The 17,281-nt window shown below is 38.3% G+C and overlaps 1 pseudogene; it reads left to right on the top strand.

The window, feature by feature from the left end:
- Nucleotides 1-16,741: 16,741 nt before the first annotated feature.
- On the top strand, nucleotides 16,742-16,841 carry LOC136123022 (U6 spliceosomal RNA; annotated as a pseudogene).
- The last annotated feature ends 440 nt before the right edge of the window (nucleotides 16,842-17,281 follow it).

The raw sequence follows: 17,281 nt of genomic DNA, 5'->3' as shown, positions 1-17,281 counted from the left end.
CAACAGTGGCTACAACACAGGGGTTAATTTTTCTCTTGTAACAAAAGACTAAAGATAGCTAGCTGCTGGTGTTGGTTTCATAGTTTGTAATGCCAGGACCTATGAGATTAATTCAACCTTTTCATGGTCGCAAGATGGTTACCTCAGTTCAACGCATCAAGTCAGCACTCAGGGAAAGAATTAAGAGGAGATCTTCCCTGGTGGTGCAGTGGTTAAGAATCCACCTGCCGATACAGGGGACACGGGTTCAAGCCCTGGTCTGGGAAGATGCCACATGCCACGGAGCAACTAAGCCTATGCACCATATCTACTGAGCCTGCACTCTAGAACCCACGAGCCACAACTACTGAGCCTGTGTGCTACAACTACTGAAGCCAGCGTGCCTAGAGCCCGTGCTCTGCAACAAGAGAAGCCACTGCAATGAGAAGCCTGTGCACCACAACGAAGAGTAGCCTCCACTCCCTGCAACTAGATAAAGCCCGCGTGCAGCAACGAAGACCCAATGCAGCTAAAAATAAAATAAATTTTTAAAAAATTATTTTAAAAAAAGAAAAAATAATTAAGATGAAAGGTCTGTGTCTCTGATATCTGGATATTTTATCAGGGAAGAGAAAGCTTTTCCAGAAATTCCTTTGCCAATATTGGCCAGAACTATTTAACATGCCCACTTCTACCAGTAAAAATATTGGAAGAATGAGGGTTTATGCTTTCCAATTCATATAGTAGGGAAGAAAAAGGAGAAACAAGTTGGAAAATTGTGTTGTGTTAGCCAAATTAGAATGACGCTCATGAAAGAGAGACTGCCTCTAGGGTGGCTGACACATTTGGGTTCTGAGTCTGGAAGGCGATTAGCCAGACTCCGCCTACGAAAGGTACACCAACATGAAGGAAAGTATCAGTGAGACAAAGCAAGGCCAGTTGCTCCTGGTGTGACCTCTACAATGCATTTTCATCCATTCTGAGATTTCTAAAATTACTATTGAAAATTCCAAATAACCAAATATTTCCACCACAGTAGAAATGTTTGTCTTGTAATTAATATAATGTTCTATCAAATTCATTTCTCCATATCCAAGTATCCATGGCCCCATAGTAGATTCCTAAAAATAGAACACACCAAATTCTGGGCAAGTCGAAGACTGGTGGGGCACCATGATCAACCAGAATTTTATTTACATGAACACCCGTGAGTCCCGTGGGAAATGTACTTAGTAGAGTTCTATGATCGTTGAAGCACATGACCAAAAATTCAGAAAAAAACAATGACTCTCATTTACTATGGCATAAAAGCATTGGGAAAGAAACCCGACGAGGTAGAGAGTCCAGATCCATGGTTTGAAGTTGCTGGTGGGTGCCAGAGAGAAGGAATGATTTTGAGAGTAGAAATAGGTAAGTATAAAATCTGTGATCTGACTTTTTCTCAGGTTCCTAGAATCAAAGGAACTGTGATTAATTTAAAGAACAAATGAAATTAAAATGCTCTGTGAATCAAAACCATTCTACTATTCCCTTCATTCTATTCACAAACTAGGGTTTTCAAGTTGCTGGCAAATACTTGTTACTTAGTAAATGTTGGATATATAAATATATATATAATACATATAATATATAAACACATATATGTATATAATATATAAACATATATAGCTATAAGTTCTCTTAAACTGACAGTATTAGAAGCTCAATAAGGTGATCTCATGAATCTGAGGATGATTATCTTTCTACAGTCCTGAGGCATGCTCAGTGGGCAGTGAAAAATGAGCTATGGTACTACCAATAGAAGCAATAGCTAGATTGAGGGTAAAGGCTTTCAGCTTAGTAGGTGGGTCTCAGGACCTGCAGAGGAGAGGGAGACAAGGGATTTGTAACATAGTGGTAAAGAACACAGTCTTTGGATATAAATATGGTTGGTTTGAAACTAGGTTCTTCCAGAAACTATGTGATTTTTTTAGCTCCAGAGCTCCTGTATGGCCCGCTGAGGCTGTCCAAACTGCATCAAAGCCAAACCTTTCTCTCTGCCTAATCTTGCTTCTTTCTCCTCCCTTTCACAGATACCAATTTCAAGGGCCATTCCTAATAAATATCTTGTACCCTAAACTTCATCTCAAGTCAGCTGCCTGGAGAACTCAACCTGTGATATACCTCACCAAGGGTAAATGAATATTGGTAACAATACCAATCTCATATTTTGGAGTTTTATATTTTGTTAAGAATTTTAAGCAAGAGATATTATTCTGATATTATTTTACTCATGTTTTGCTACTGCACCCCCAGGCTAGTTAGGTCTGAGAACATGACATAAGTAAAAAATCAGTCTAGTATCACATGAGTAAGTTGTTCAAGGTTTAACTTGGCATAGATGGCATTGTGATATAATATCAAATGTTTATGTTTGTTTTGCTTTAATAATCTCAAACAAATATTAAGACTTCTTTTTATTTATCTTGGCATTTATAACCAGAAATTTTGTCAGGGTTATACTATAATGATGTAAATTATTACTAAATTTTTCTTCCAGAAAGACTTTTTAAATGAAAAAAGTTTCTTTGTTGCAGTATTTTCTAATAACTATCATAGGACCACTATTTACCTTCAACTGTAATTGATACTTTAGATGTTTTAAAAGTTTCATTACATAATTAGATTATAATTATTTATGATATTCTCTAATAAGGACACATTCTCCTTTTTGAAACACTCTTTGAACTAATTTGATCTTTTCATGGCTTTTAAAATATTTCTATTTGTTGGAGAGACATACAGGTCTTTGAAATCATTTAAAAGAGTGGTAGTCCAGATTATGTGAGGCAAACTACAATTACCACTATTGTTACTGTAATTCTTTTTATCAAATATCACCACAGGCAGAAGAAACATTTAAAGGTAAATTCACCAGTGAGTTAATATAACTATTATCAAGAACAAAGGTATTGATAATATAAAGAAAATGAATGACACTATGTTAATATGTTCAGAATATATGGTATAATCTGAAAGATGATATAGTTGAATAAATTAAAAGGAGACACAGGATCAAATTAAAAACTATAGTCACAATTACAGCAAATCTTCAAACAAATATGGAAGCTTATTATCCATAAAACTTCGTGCTAAGCATTTCAGGGAATACAAAGATGAATAAGTTTACAATTTCATATGCAAGGGAGAAAAGTGTACAAAAATCAGGATATAGTAAGTATAAGAAAGAGAGGATATTTTAAGTATAAAAAATATTGACAAATACTAGCAGGTGTGAGTGAAAAATATTGCCTGCCATATCAGTAAACAAAAGATGTTGCAGTCATCAAGCCATCACATTATAGCCACCCTGATGGTGAGTCCAGAGGGAACTCAGGATGGAGGCAGGATGCCCCCACATCTAGCAGTCAGATGCTGTAGCCACCTTAACAGTGCACCCTGAGGAAAATCAGGATGAGAAAACACAGTATACTGGCCCCATGTAGCCAAGGTGCATATGAAAGGAATGATTTCAGTGAGCCCAGACTCTTGCATCTTCTCATACATAGAAATGCGCTAAATCCCTTGAGATATCTGGTTTTCTTTAATTAACAGTAATCTTTTGATGTTCTGATTACCTGGTCTCTGTTGCGAAAACTCCTACATATCCTGGCTCCCACTTGTCTCTTTGGAGTAGTCTCTCAGAGCAATCTGAGAATCCTGTCTCAAGGGTTTGACGTTCTCAGAACGTCCACCAAATAAAACATAACTCTCACCTTTTAGGCTGTGCTTTCCTTTTTTTGTTTTCAGTAGACACAGGTATCAAGATAGGAAGAAATCACATGTGTTTGATTAAAGAATTTAGAAAAGAACGGTGAAAATAGCTTTCATAAATGGCATCTATAATTTCAACATTTAGGATGGGAAAGAGGCAAGGTGGGGAAAGCCTATTCAGTAGAGAAGCATGAACAAGTGTTTCACGCCCAGGGTTACACAAGGGAAAATGGGGAACAGAAAACAGTAGAGTTGAAAATTCAGGGTATGTTTTAAGAATTAGGTGGAGAGGTATGTAGAAGAGATAATTATGTGAAAATTATTATTGAATAAAGATATACATTCATATAAACATATTCCAAATTTAAGAATATATCCTTAATACAGCTTCAAGATGGCGGAAGAGTAAGACGCGGAGATCACCTTCCTCCCCACAAATACATCAGAAATACATCTACGTGAGGAACAGCTCCTACAGAACACCTACTGAATGCTGACAGAAAACCTCAGACTTCCGAAAAGGCAAGAAACTCCCCACATACCTGGGTAGGGCAAAAGAAAAAAGAATAAACAGAGACAAAAGGATAGGGACGGGACCTGCACCAGTGGGAGGGAGCTGTAAAGGAGGAAATGTTTCCACACACTGGAAGCCCCTTCACGGGCGGAGACTGCGGGTGGCGGAGGGGGTAAGCTTCGGAGCTGCGGAAAAGAGCCCGGCCACAGGGGTGCGGAGGGCAAAGCGGCGAGATTCCCGCACAGAGGATCGGTGCCGACCAGCACTCACCAGCCCGAGAGGCTTGTCTACTCACCCACAGGGGCGGGCGGGGCTGGAAGCTGAGACGCAGGCTTCGGTAGGAGCGCAGGGAGAGGACTGGCAGCGTGAACACAGCCTGAAGGGGTTAGTGCACCACGGCTAGCCGGGAGGGAGTCCGGGAAAATGTCTGGAGCTGCCGAAGAGGCAAGAGACATTTTCTTGCCTCTTTGTTTCCTCGTGTGTGAGGAGAGGGGATTAAGAGCGCCGCTTAAAGGAGCTCCAGAGACAGGTGCGAGCCGCGGCTAACAGCGCGGACCCCAGAGACGGGCATGAGACGCTAAGGCTGCTGCTGCCGCCACCAAGAAGCCTGTGTGCAAGCACAGGTCACTATCCACACCCCCCTTCCCGGGAGCCTGTGCAGCCCGCCACTGCCAGGGTCCCGGGATCCAGGGACAACTTACCCGGGAGAACGCACAGCGTGCCTCAGGCTGCTGCAATGTCGTGCCGGCCTCTGCAGCCGCAGGCCCGCCCAGCACTCTGTGCCCCTCCCTCCCCGGCCTGAGTGAGCCAGACCCCTCCAATCAGCGCCTCCTTTAACCCTGTCCTGTCTGAGCGAAGAACAGACGCCTTCCGGCAACCTACACACAGAGGTGGGGCCAAATCCAAAACTGAGCCCGGGAACTGTGCGAACAAAGAAGAGAAAGGGAAATCTCTCCCAGCAGCCTCAGGAGCAGCGGATTAACCCTCCACAATCAACTTCATGTACCCTGCATCCGTGGAATACCTGAATAGACAACGAATCATCCCTAATTGAGGAGGTGGACTTTGGGAGCAAGGATATATTCATATTTTTCCCTTTTGCTCTTTTTGTGAGGGTGTGTGTGTATGCTTCTGTGTGTGATTTTGCCTGTATAGCTTTGCTTTTACCATTTGTCCTAGGGTTCTGTCTGTCCATTTTTTGTTTGTTTGTTTTTTATTACTTAAAACATTTTTTCTTAATAATTATTTTTTATTTAAATAATGTTATTTTATTTTTTTCTTTCTGTTTTTCCTCCCTTTTATTCTGGGCTGTGTGGAGGACAGGCTTTTGGTGCTCCAGCCAGGTGTCAGGGCTGTGCCTCTGAGGTGGGAGAGCCAAGTTCAGGACACTGGTCCACAAGAGACTTCCTAGCTCCATGTAATATCAAATGGTGAAAATCTCCCAGAGATCTCCATCTCAATGCCAAGACCCAGCTTCACTCAACGACCAGATACAGTGCTGGACACCCCATGCCAAACAACTAGCAAGACAGGAACACAACCCCACCCATTAGTACAGAGGCTGCCTAAAATCATAATAAGTTCACAGAAACCCCAAAACACACCACCAGACGTGGACCTGCCCACCAGAAAGACAAGATCCAGCCTCATCCACCAGAACACAGGCACTAGTACCCTCCACCAGGAAGCCTACACAATGCACTGAAGCAACCTTATCCACTGGGTACAGACACCAAAACCAATGTGAACTACGAACAAGCAGCCTGCGAAAAGGAGACCCTAAACACAGTAAGTTAAGCAAAATGAGAAGACAGAGAAACACCCAGCAGATAAAGGAGCAAGGCAAAAACCCACCAGACTTAACAAATGAAGAGGAAATAGGCAATATACCTGAAAAAGAATTCAGAATAATGATAGTAAAGATGATCCAAAAGCTTGGAAACAGAATGGAGAATATACAAGAAATGTTTAACAAGGATTTAGAAGAACTAAAGAGCAAACACACAGTGATAAACAACACAATAAATGAAATTAAAAATACTCTAGAAGGGATCAATAGCAGAATAACTGAGGCAGAAGAATGGATAAGTGACCTGGAAGATAAAATTGTGGCAATAACTACTGCACAGCAGAATAAAGAAAAGAGAATGAAAATAATTGAGGACAGTCTCAAAGACCTCTGGGACAACATTAAATGCACCAACATTCGAATTATAGTGTTCCCAGAAGAAGAAGAGAAAAAGAAAGGGACTGAGAAAATATTTGAAGAGATTATAGTTGAAAACTTCCCTAATAGGGGGAAGGAAATAGTTAATCAAGTCCAGGAAGCACAGAGAGTCCCATACAGGTTAAATACAAGGAGAAATACACCAAGACACATATTAATCAAACTATCAAAAATTAAATACAAAGAAAAAATATTAAAAGCAGCAAGGGAAAACCAACAAATAACACACAAGGGAATCCCCATAAGCCTAACAGCTGATCTTTCAGCAGAAACTCTGCAAGCCAGAAGGGAGTGGCAGGACATACTTAAAGTGATGAAGGAGAAAAACCTACAACCAAGATTACTCTACTCAGCAAGGATCTCATTCAGATTTGATGAAGAAATTAAAACATTTACAGACAAGCAAAAGCTAAGAGAACAAAAAAAAAACCAAAGTTAGCAGATGGAAAAAAATCATAAAGATCAGATCAGAAATAAATGAAAAAGAAATGAAGAAAATGATAGCAAAGATCAATAAAACTAAAAGCTGGTTCTTTGAGAAGATAAACAAAGTTGATACACCATTAGCCAGACTTATCAAGAAAAAAAGGGAGAAGGCTCAAATTAATAGAATTAGAAATGAAAAAGGAGAAGTAACAACTGACACTGCAAAAATACAAAAGGTCATGAAAGATTACTACAAGCAACTATATGCCAATAAAATGGACAACTGGAAGAAATGGACAAATTCTTAGAAATGCACAACCTTCTGAGACTCAACCAGGAAGAATTAAAAAATATGAGACCAATCAGGAGTACTGAAATTGAAACTGTGATTAAAAATCTTCAACAAACAAAAGCCCAGGACCAGATGGCTTCACAGGAGAATTCTATCAAACATTTAGGGAAGAGTTAACACCTATCCTTCTCAAACTCTTCTAAAATATAGCAGAGGGAGGAACTCTCCCAAACTCATTCTACAAGGCCATCATCACTCTGATACCAAAACCAGATAAGGATGTCACAATGAAAGAAAACGACAGGCCAAGATCACTGATGAACATAGATGCAAAAATCTTCAACAAAATACTAGCAAACAGAACTCAACAGCACATTGAAAGGATCATACACTATGATCAAGTGGGGTTTACCTAAGGAATGCAAGGCTTCTTCAATCTATGCAAATCAATCAATGTGATACACCATATTAACAAATTGAAGGAGAAAAACCATATGATCATCTCAATAGATGCAGAGAAAGCTTTCGACAAAATTCAACACTCATTTATGATAAAAACCCTCCACAAAGTAGGCATAGAGGGAACTTTCCTCAACATAATAAAGGCCACATATGACAAATCCACAGCCAACATCCTCCTCAGTGGTGAAAAATTGAAACCATTTCCTCTAAGGTCAGGAACTAGACAAGGTTGCCCACTCTCACCACTCTTATTCAACATTGTTTTGGAAGTTTTAGCCGCATCAATCAGAGAAGAAAAAGAAGTAAAAGGAATCCAAGTTGGAAATGGAGAAGTGAAGCTGTCACTGTTTGCAGATGAAATGATACTATACATAGAGAATTCTAAAGATGTTACCAGAACACTACTAGAGCTAATCAATGAATTTGGTAAAGTAGCAGGATACAAAATTAATGAACAGAAATCTCTTACATTCCTATAAACTAATAATGAAAAATCTGAAGTGAAATTAAGAAAATACTCCCATTTACCATTGCAAAAAAGAATAAAATAGCTAGGAATAATCCTACCTAAGGAGACAAAAGACCTGTATGCAGAAAATTATAAGACACTGATGAAAGAAATTAAAGATGATACAAATAGATGGAGAGATATATCATGTTCTTGGATTGGAAGAATCAACATTGTTAAAATGACTCTACTACCCAAAGCAATCTACAGATTCAGTGCAATCCCTATCAAAATACCACTGGCAGTTTTCACAGAACTAGAACAAAAAAATCCACAATTTGTGTGGAAACACAAAAGAACCCGAATAGCCAAAGCAAACTTGATGAAGAAAAATGGAGCTGGAAGAATCAGGCTCCCTGACTTCAGACTATACTACAAAGCTACAGTAATCAAGACAGTATGGTACTGGCACAGAAACAGAAAGATAGATCAATGGAACAGGATAGAAAGCCCAGAGATACACCCACGCACATATGGTCACCTTATCTTTGATAAAGGAGGCAAGAATATACAGTGGCGAAAAGATAACCTCTTCAATAAGTAGTGCTTGGAAAACTGGACAGCTACATGTAAAAGAATGAAATTAGAACACTCCCTAACACCATACACAAAAATAAACTCAAAATGGATTAAAGACCTAAATTTAAGGCCTGACACCATCAAACTCTTAGAGGAAAACATAGGCAGAACACTATGACATAAATCGCAGCAAGATCCTTTTTGACCCACCTCCTAGGGAAATGCAAATAAAGACAAAAATAAACAAAAGGGACCTAATGAAACTTAAAACCTTTTGCACAGCAAAGGAAACCATAAACAAGATGAAAAGACAACCCTGAGAATGGGAGAAAATATTTGCAAATGAAGCAACTGACAAAGGATTAATCTCCAAAATTTGCAAGGAGCTCATGCAGCTCAATATTAAAAAACAAACAACCCAATCCATAAATGGGCAGAAGACCTAAATAGACATTTCTCCAAAGAAGATATACAGATTGCCAACAGACACATGAAAGAATGCTCAACGTCATTAATCATTAGAGAAATGAAAATCAAAACTACAAGGAGATATCATCTCACACTGGTCAGAATGGCCATCATCAAAAAATCTACAAACAATAAATTCTGGAGAGGGTGTGGAGAAAAGGAAACCCTCTTGCACAGTCAGTTGGAATGTAAATTGATACAGCCACTATGGAGAACAGTATGGATGTTCCTTAAAAAACTAAAAATACAACTACCATACGACCCAGCAATCCCACTATTGGGCATATACCCTGAGAAAACCATAATTCAAAAAGAGTTATGTACCAAAATGTTCATTGCAGCTCTATTTACAATAGCCAGGACATGGAAGCAACCGAAGTGTCTATCAACAGATGGATGGATAAAGAAGATGTGGCACATATATACAATTGATATTACTCAGCCATGAAAAGGAACGAAACTGAGTTATTTGTAGTGAGGTGGATGGACCTAGAGACTGTCATACAGAGTAAAGCCAGAAAGAGGAAAACAAATACTGTATGCTACCACATATATTGGAATCTAAAAAAAAAAAAAGTCATGAAGAACATAGGGGCAAGACAGGTATAAAGATACATACCTACTAAAGAATGGACTTGAGGATATGGGGAGGGGGAAGGGTAAGCTGGGACAAAGTGAGAGAGTGGCATGGACATATATACACTACCAGATGTAAAATAGATAGCTAGTGGGAAGCAGCCGCATAGCACAGGGAGATCAACTCGGGACTTTGTGACCACCTAGAAGGGTGGGATAGGGAGGGTGGGAGGGAGGGAGATGCAAAAGGGAAGAGATATGGGGACATATGTATATGTATAACTGATTCACTTTGTTATAAAGCAGAAACTAACACACCATTGTAAGGCAATTATACTCCAATAAAGATGTTTAAAAAAATTAAAAATTAATTAATTAAAATTAAAAAAATATATCTTTAATAACTATGTGCATCTTGGCCTGATTTTATAGATAGATATTCTTAGAACAAGAGAACATGAAATGTAAAATGATTAAAAAACAAACAAACTCATCTTTATATTGGCTTCCAACATCAATTAGGAGACATATTGCTAAAGGGGATGGGGATACAAAAGGTGGATTCCCAAGCTATAAAATAATAACTTCTTCATATTCATCCTGCCTGTTTCATCCTATTTAAACCTCTTTTACTTGTAAATGTGTTCACTTTCAACTTTGAAAGCTCAGCCTTTTCCTGATGCTTCAAATTCAAGTCAGGCTGTTTATGATCCTTTTAGAAGTTTTGTAACTTTCCCATCTACTAAACTCATGGAATCCCTTAGAAATGTAACTTCTTCAGCTAAAACAAAATGAACACCTGGATTATTTTTCTTCTTTTTCCATGTTCCTCTTCATATTTTCAATCCCATATCTTCTGTTGCCAATCCATCGTGTACCTGGTAACTTCTTTCCTTAATATCTGTTACGTTTTTCAAGCCCCACATCATATTCTCATCAGCATGGACATCACACAGAACTTCTCCACCTTCAAGATCTTAAATTAGATCATAAACCCTTTATCTTTTCTTTCTTTCAGGTTCAATAAATCTGCTTTGTATATTTTCAGTATAAACTCCTATCGCTCAATCGTGCTAATTTACTCAGTTCTTTAATCTCTAGTTATAGACTGCAGAACACATCACGACCTTTATTTCCATCACTGCACCCACCCTAAGCTCAGATTTTCCCAGAGTTTATTGTCCTTTCTCTACTTCCAGGCCATAAATTATTGTTGGTTAAAGATTTAAATACATGAAGCCAAATTCCCCTTTAAAAAAACAAAACAAAACATGGCCTTCATCTTTTAGTAGGACTCATTATTGCAAAACATTATTTAGTTCACACGTTTTTTTCTCACTCCCTAGCATACTTCCAAGAAAGCAATACCAAAATTTACACATTGCCATATCTCTTTAAATCCCCAATTCACACACACTTTAATAACAACTCCCAGTGTGAACTTCCTCAGGTAATAGCCTCCCAAACTCAGCAAATTACTTTTACCATATTTATCACTTATTCTATCATTTAGTCTCAGAGAAAGAGGTATCTCTCCTTCCAACATTTATATTTTAAAATGCTTGCTTTACCATACACTTAGCCCCTTCCTCGTTAATGTCTATCCCCCAAAACTGAATGTCCACCTGAGTGTTCTACTACAAACCCTTATTAAGACAAAAATCTAATCCATAACCTTGCTCTACTCTCTTTCCATATACTTAACATAGAGCCAGCCTCCACTTTTAGATCATTTTTTTCACTTACCTTCACATCACTGTCAAGTTCTTTAAAATCAACTTGCACAGTATATATATATATATATATATATATATATATATATATATATATATATCATCGTACTGTCCTCCACCTCTTTTCATTTATGCTGCCGCCAGGACTGAAAAGGCAGGACTCATGACATATCTTAATTTCACTGTTGCAAACATCTGTTAACTACTTTGATTCTGCTCTTATTTCTCTTCCATATATTATTGCCAAATTAATCTTCTAAAAACAATGCACTATTATATCGTTTCCTTCCCTGACAGTACCTCATTTGCCAAATCGTCTCAATTCATTAGTCTGATGCTTAAGACTCTCCTGAATTTGAATTTGTCAGCTCTATTTTTAGAATTTTATATTATTCTGAAAAATGAGTTTTATACTCCAGCCAGACAGGAATGATCACGCAGTACACAGTGTCAACATGCTTTTTCAGCTGTCCAGCACCTTTTGAACACACTTCATACGTTGGAAGGAATTTCCTTCTCTATGATTTCAAGTCTCCACTGCTGCCAAGAAACAGGCATGATTCCTTAATCAGATATAGTGACTTGAAGTAAAAGAAGAGAAAGATAAGAAAAGAAAGGTACTGTGTGGAGCAAATTTACTTGAGGGAGCTGATGAAGTACTCAGCAATCAAAGGCAAAAATAGAAACTTTTCTCCATAAAATTCTCAATTTAGTGTTCTGTGCTGTTTTAATTTTGTTATAACCTCTTCCTCTTCTTAATCTCCTCAATTTGGTTTATCCAATGTACTGCTACCAGTGTTGCAGGTATGCTAACGGTACTGCTACCAATGTTACCAGTTGTAGCAGTGAAACTCAAAGGATGTGGCATAGAATACATTGTGGAATATAATGAAGATATTTTCCTTAGAAGAGAGGTGAGAGCTGGGACCCAAAATCATAAAGAGGGGGCTTCCCTGGTGGCTCAGAGGTTGGGTATCTGCCTGCCAATGCGGGGAACACTGGTTCGAGCCCTGGTCTGGGAGGGTCCTGCATGCCACGGAGAGGCTAGGCCCGTGTGCCACAACTACTGAGCCTGCATGCCACAACTACTGGAGCCCATGCGCCTAGAGCCCATGCTCTGCAACAGGAGAGGCCACCACAATGAGAGGCCCACACACCACAGCAAACAGCGGCCCCCACTCGCTGCAGCTGGAGAGAGCCCGTGCACAGCGACAAAGACCCAATGCAGCCAAAGATAAATAAATAAATAAATATTTTTAAAAAAATATCATAAAGAGAAGTATAACTTACATTCAGAATCACCTATTTACTAAGGAAGGGTAGAGGGTTATTTATTACAAAAAGATGTCTGTCAAAACAACCAGCACAAATATTGTGGCATATGAGTTACATTTCTGATTCCAATAATATAAATTCTAGGTATTCCAAATATCTAAGGATGTATTGCAATATGCATATAATATTGGCAATATGAAATTTTTCTCTCCCATTACCCAGACCAGGGGTCCCCAATCCCCAAGCCACGGACCGCAGCCTGTTAGAAACTGGGCCGCACAGCAGGAGGTGAGTGGCGGCGAGTGAGCAAAGCTTCATCTGCCCTCCCCATCACTCTCCATCGCTCACATTACCTCCTGAACCACCACCCCCCACCCCCATGGAAAAATTGTCTTCCATGAAACCGGTCCCTGGTGCCAAAAATGTTGGAGATGGCTGACCTAGACCATTTAGGGTAGCAAAAGCAGAACAAAATAAAACAAACTACAAATAATAAATTATAAATACTACCTTATATTTTCTTGTAATCTGATTATGTAAAGATCCACTCAACAGCAAAAGCATACATAATTTTCTTATCAGGTTAAATGGTGACATGCGACTGGCCATTCCTCTTTTCTTGGAAGTGGGTCAGGGCATAGTCTCAAGGATGTTGAGATCAATCACAAGTTTTAATGTTGGAAATAGATAACAAAAATTTTAAAAACTTTAAAAATGATAATTATGTTATAATAATTAACAATTCAAATTTCAGTACTATTTATGCTAAAACTTTGTTTCCTTTATGGCAGACATCTATGTAAAATGTTATATATATTTATAACATATATATGTGTGTATATATAAATGAAATAAGCAGTTTTAGTAGTGACAACATAGTTCAATTTTTAATTGAAAATAAATACTGTAAAGTTTATTTAAATTAACTAAACCAACATTTTCATTTCTACCCTGACACGTCTTTTCTCCTGTAAGCTGTATGATTGACACCCAGCTTCTGCCTAGCCACAGTGAGTTTACAGCCTTAGGTCCTATTAGTAAGCTGCCTTATCTCTTACTTAATATTGTGTATCCTTTGGTGTTTCTGAGGTTGTATTTCAAGTTCAGAGTTTTCCTTTAAAAGACACATGGCAAAGTGCCAGAGAAGTAACAGTACTGGCTTTCGGGTAGCTGGACAAATCTTTAGTGTTCTAAAGTTTCCAAATTTTCTATTATTGGCCTATATGATTTTTATAATTAAAAAAATTTTGCTAAAATATGCCAGTCTTCTTTAAAATCAACAGGTTCCGTTATTCAGTAAGCCAATCAAGGAATGAGTCCTGATCTTATTTCATGAATTAGTAGAAAATATATCAGAGAAATAAATTAACATACTTACCCATAATGGTATTTAAAGATGAATCTTTACTCACTAGTTTAAGTGCAAAACACATAGCATTTCATAGATTAACTTCCAAAATGAAGTAATGGGAATAAAGACAAAATGGTCAACATAAGATTGCTTGGGATCCTCAGTGACCAAGATTCATATTCTCTCTCTCTGTCTCTTTCTCACTTAAAGGGCACCCAGGAATAATTTTGCTATATTTCACAGCAAAACTTCACTCCAAGATTTCAGGAGAATCCTATACTTGTACACTATGAAAGACATCAGCTGTGTAAATTCTTTTAACTGGAATGCTGTTAGCTAAGAAAACATGTTGACATCATAGTTCAGAATCATGGAGTACCTTCTCTAAAATCTACTAGCTGATTGGAGTCTTAATGTGAATATAGAAGCAATCTATCAGGCCTTGTCCCCTTTCCCCATAGCTCTGGAATCATGAGAATCCTGGTTACTTGCGTAGCCTGACTCTGCCACCGAGACCATTTCTGACCTTAACCACGAAGAATTTAAGATGTTTAGTTCAACTGAATGAAAATCAGTATGAAATCATCGTTGCTGCTAGTCATTCATTCTTTTATTAAACAACAATTTATACAGAAATGACTGCATGCCCAAGACTGCTAGGTGCTGGCAATATAGACATTACTGACACACACAGAAGTACAGCATGCACTGACAGCATAGAGCAAGGGCTCTGACCCAGGCTGAGAGGTCCAGGGAGAATCATCACTACAAAAGTGGTTTATGAGATGAAGATGCAAAAGATGAAAAAGCATTAACCAGACATAGGGCAGGAGGAAGACTGTAAGTAGGGGTAAGGGAGGGGAGAAGGGAGAGAGAAGTGCTAGGTGCAATAGCCCTAAGGCAGGAAGGAAAAGGACTTATTCTAGAAACCTGAGTCAGGTGAGTGTGGCTGAGTCACCAGGGAAAGTGGTGTGAAACGAGCAGCTAGAAGAGTGGCAAGGAATGGAAAACAAAAAGACACATCAGCCCCCAGATTTCATTTTAACAGAAACTGGGAACCACTGAATGAATATAAACATGGTAGAGACATATTCATGGCAGTGATTTTTAAAAAGATAATTCTGGCTAAAATATGAAGATTTCATTAGGAAGACAAAAGAAGGAAGAGGAAACCAACTATGAGGCCATTGCAGTATTCCAGGTGAGACTGGTGCCACAGGAGATAAACATAAAGAAGAGCATATGAGAAGGTTTCCCAGACAGGATCAGCTAGATTTGATAACTTAAAAATAGGGTTAAGGGTGAGAGAATCATCAAGAATGACTTTTGGGTTTCTCAACTAGACTTTCCTTAGTGTATGTACTAGCTCTTAAACCTGGGTGCTTTACCCGTAAGTGCTTGTCTTGGTAATTTGCCCCATACTACATTCTTTCAGGAGTCAGCTGAAATGTGCTAACTTAGACCTGCAGTTTTTGCGTTGTCCCTGGATTCCCCACCACCTGCCTATAGAAGCATCCTATTTCCAATTTTTTGACATTGAGCAACCGTTTTGACTACTATATTTTTTCTCTTACCCTTGGTATTTTATTTATTTTACACTGCTTCATTAAAAAATAAAGGCTGCCTTTAAAATACCTACAGTTAAATTGCTGAGCATCACGGCTAAGGAAAAATGCAGACTGGGTGAAAACTAGACCAGGTTTGTGCAGGTCATTACATTTATAAAAACTTTTAAAAAAAGAGTTGCAACTTTTAAATATCATATTATGGTAGTCAAAGCAAAAAATGGAACATGATCTGCCTCTCAGTTTACAATGTCTACAAAATATAAACATATCAATTGTTTGAGGAAAGCAATAGATTTGTTGGCACTTAGGAACATCTCTCTTTAGGAGATGCTAAGTGATGTGATGCATCCCAACAACCTCCTTGTAATAAATGTAATACTGAGTTTCAGAATATAGATTTGCATTGGAATAGAGAAAGAAGAATAAAAGAGAGGAATGCTTCACCTGGGAAGAAACTGATAGGGGGAGATCAATTTTTAACTATACCATTTTTCACCCCTGAGACTAAAATGCTAAGAGAGTATTTTCTCTGGTATGCACAATCCCATCCAAGTAGTACGTACTCCAGTTATGTTAGAGGAAAGAAAAAAAGGGTGAGAACACTGGCATCGAGATATGGGAAGAGGCCACATCTCTTAAGCACCACCTCCCTTCCTGCCACACATATATAAACACACATACAAACTCACAATCTCAACTGGATTTTGATAAAATTTTGGTGGCACACAGTTCAGTATCAGTTATGTGAAGTAGAATTAGTGATGTGATTAAGAGCACAGACCTTGCACAGAGTCTGTCTAGCTTTGATCTTGGGCAAGTTAGCAAATCTTTCTATCATAAAATAGGAATAAAATTGGTACCTACCTAATACAATTTTGAGGAAGATTAAATAAATTAATTTTCATAAAATGCTTAGAAAACTGCCAGCATATAATATGCACTCTTCTTTGTTTATTTAAAAAATACAAGAAACCTTCTATAAAGATTTGGAGGATCAAAATCCTATACTGTTCAATCATTTGTTATCCAGCAAATATTCATTGCATATCTATTGTGTCAAGGCCTGTACTTAAAATGCATCACGGCATGCTTGCTTCCGCAGCCCATGTACTAAAATTGGAACGATACAGAGATTAGCATAGTCCCTGCGCAAAGATGACACGCAAATTCGTGAAGCGTTCCATATTTTTAAAAGGGAACCCTCTTGCACTGTTGGTGGGAATGTAAACTGATACAGCCACTATGGAGAAGAGTATGGAGGTTCCTTAAAAAACTAAAAATAGAACTACCATATGACCCAGCAATCCCACTACTGGGCATATACCCTGAGGAAACCATAATTCAAAAAGAGTCATGTACCACAATGTTCATTGCAGCACTATTTACAATAGCCAGGACATGGAAGCAACCTAAGTGTCCATCGACAGATGAATGGATAAAGAAGATGTGGCACATATATACAATGGAATATTACTCAGCCTTAAAAAGAAACGAAATTGAGTTATTGGTGGATGGACCTAGAGACTGTCATACAGAGTGAAATAAGTCAGAAAGAGAAAATCAAATACCGTATGCTAACACATATATATGGAATCTAAAATAAAAGAAAAAAAATGGTTCTGAAGAACCT

Source organism: Phocoena phocoena, chromosome 4 (assembly GCF_963924675.1).
Source record: "Phocoena phocoena chromosome 4, mPhoPho1.1, whole genome shotgun sequence".
Classification (NCBI taxonomy): domain Eukaryota; kingdom Metazoa; phylum Chordata; class Mammalia; order Artiodactyla; family Phocoenidae; genus Phocoena; species Phocoena phocoena.
Note: the sequence above shows the minus strand (reverse complement) of the source record. Positions and strands in the feature narration are given on the sequence as shown.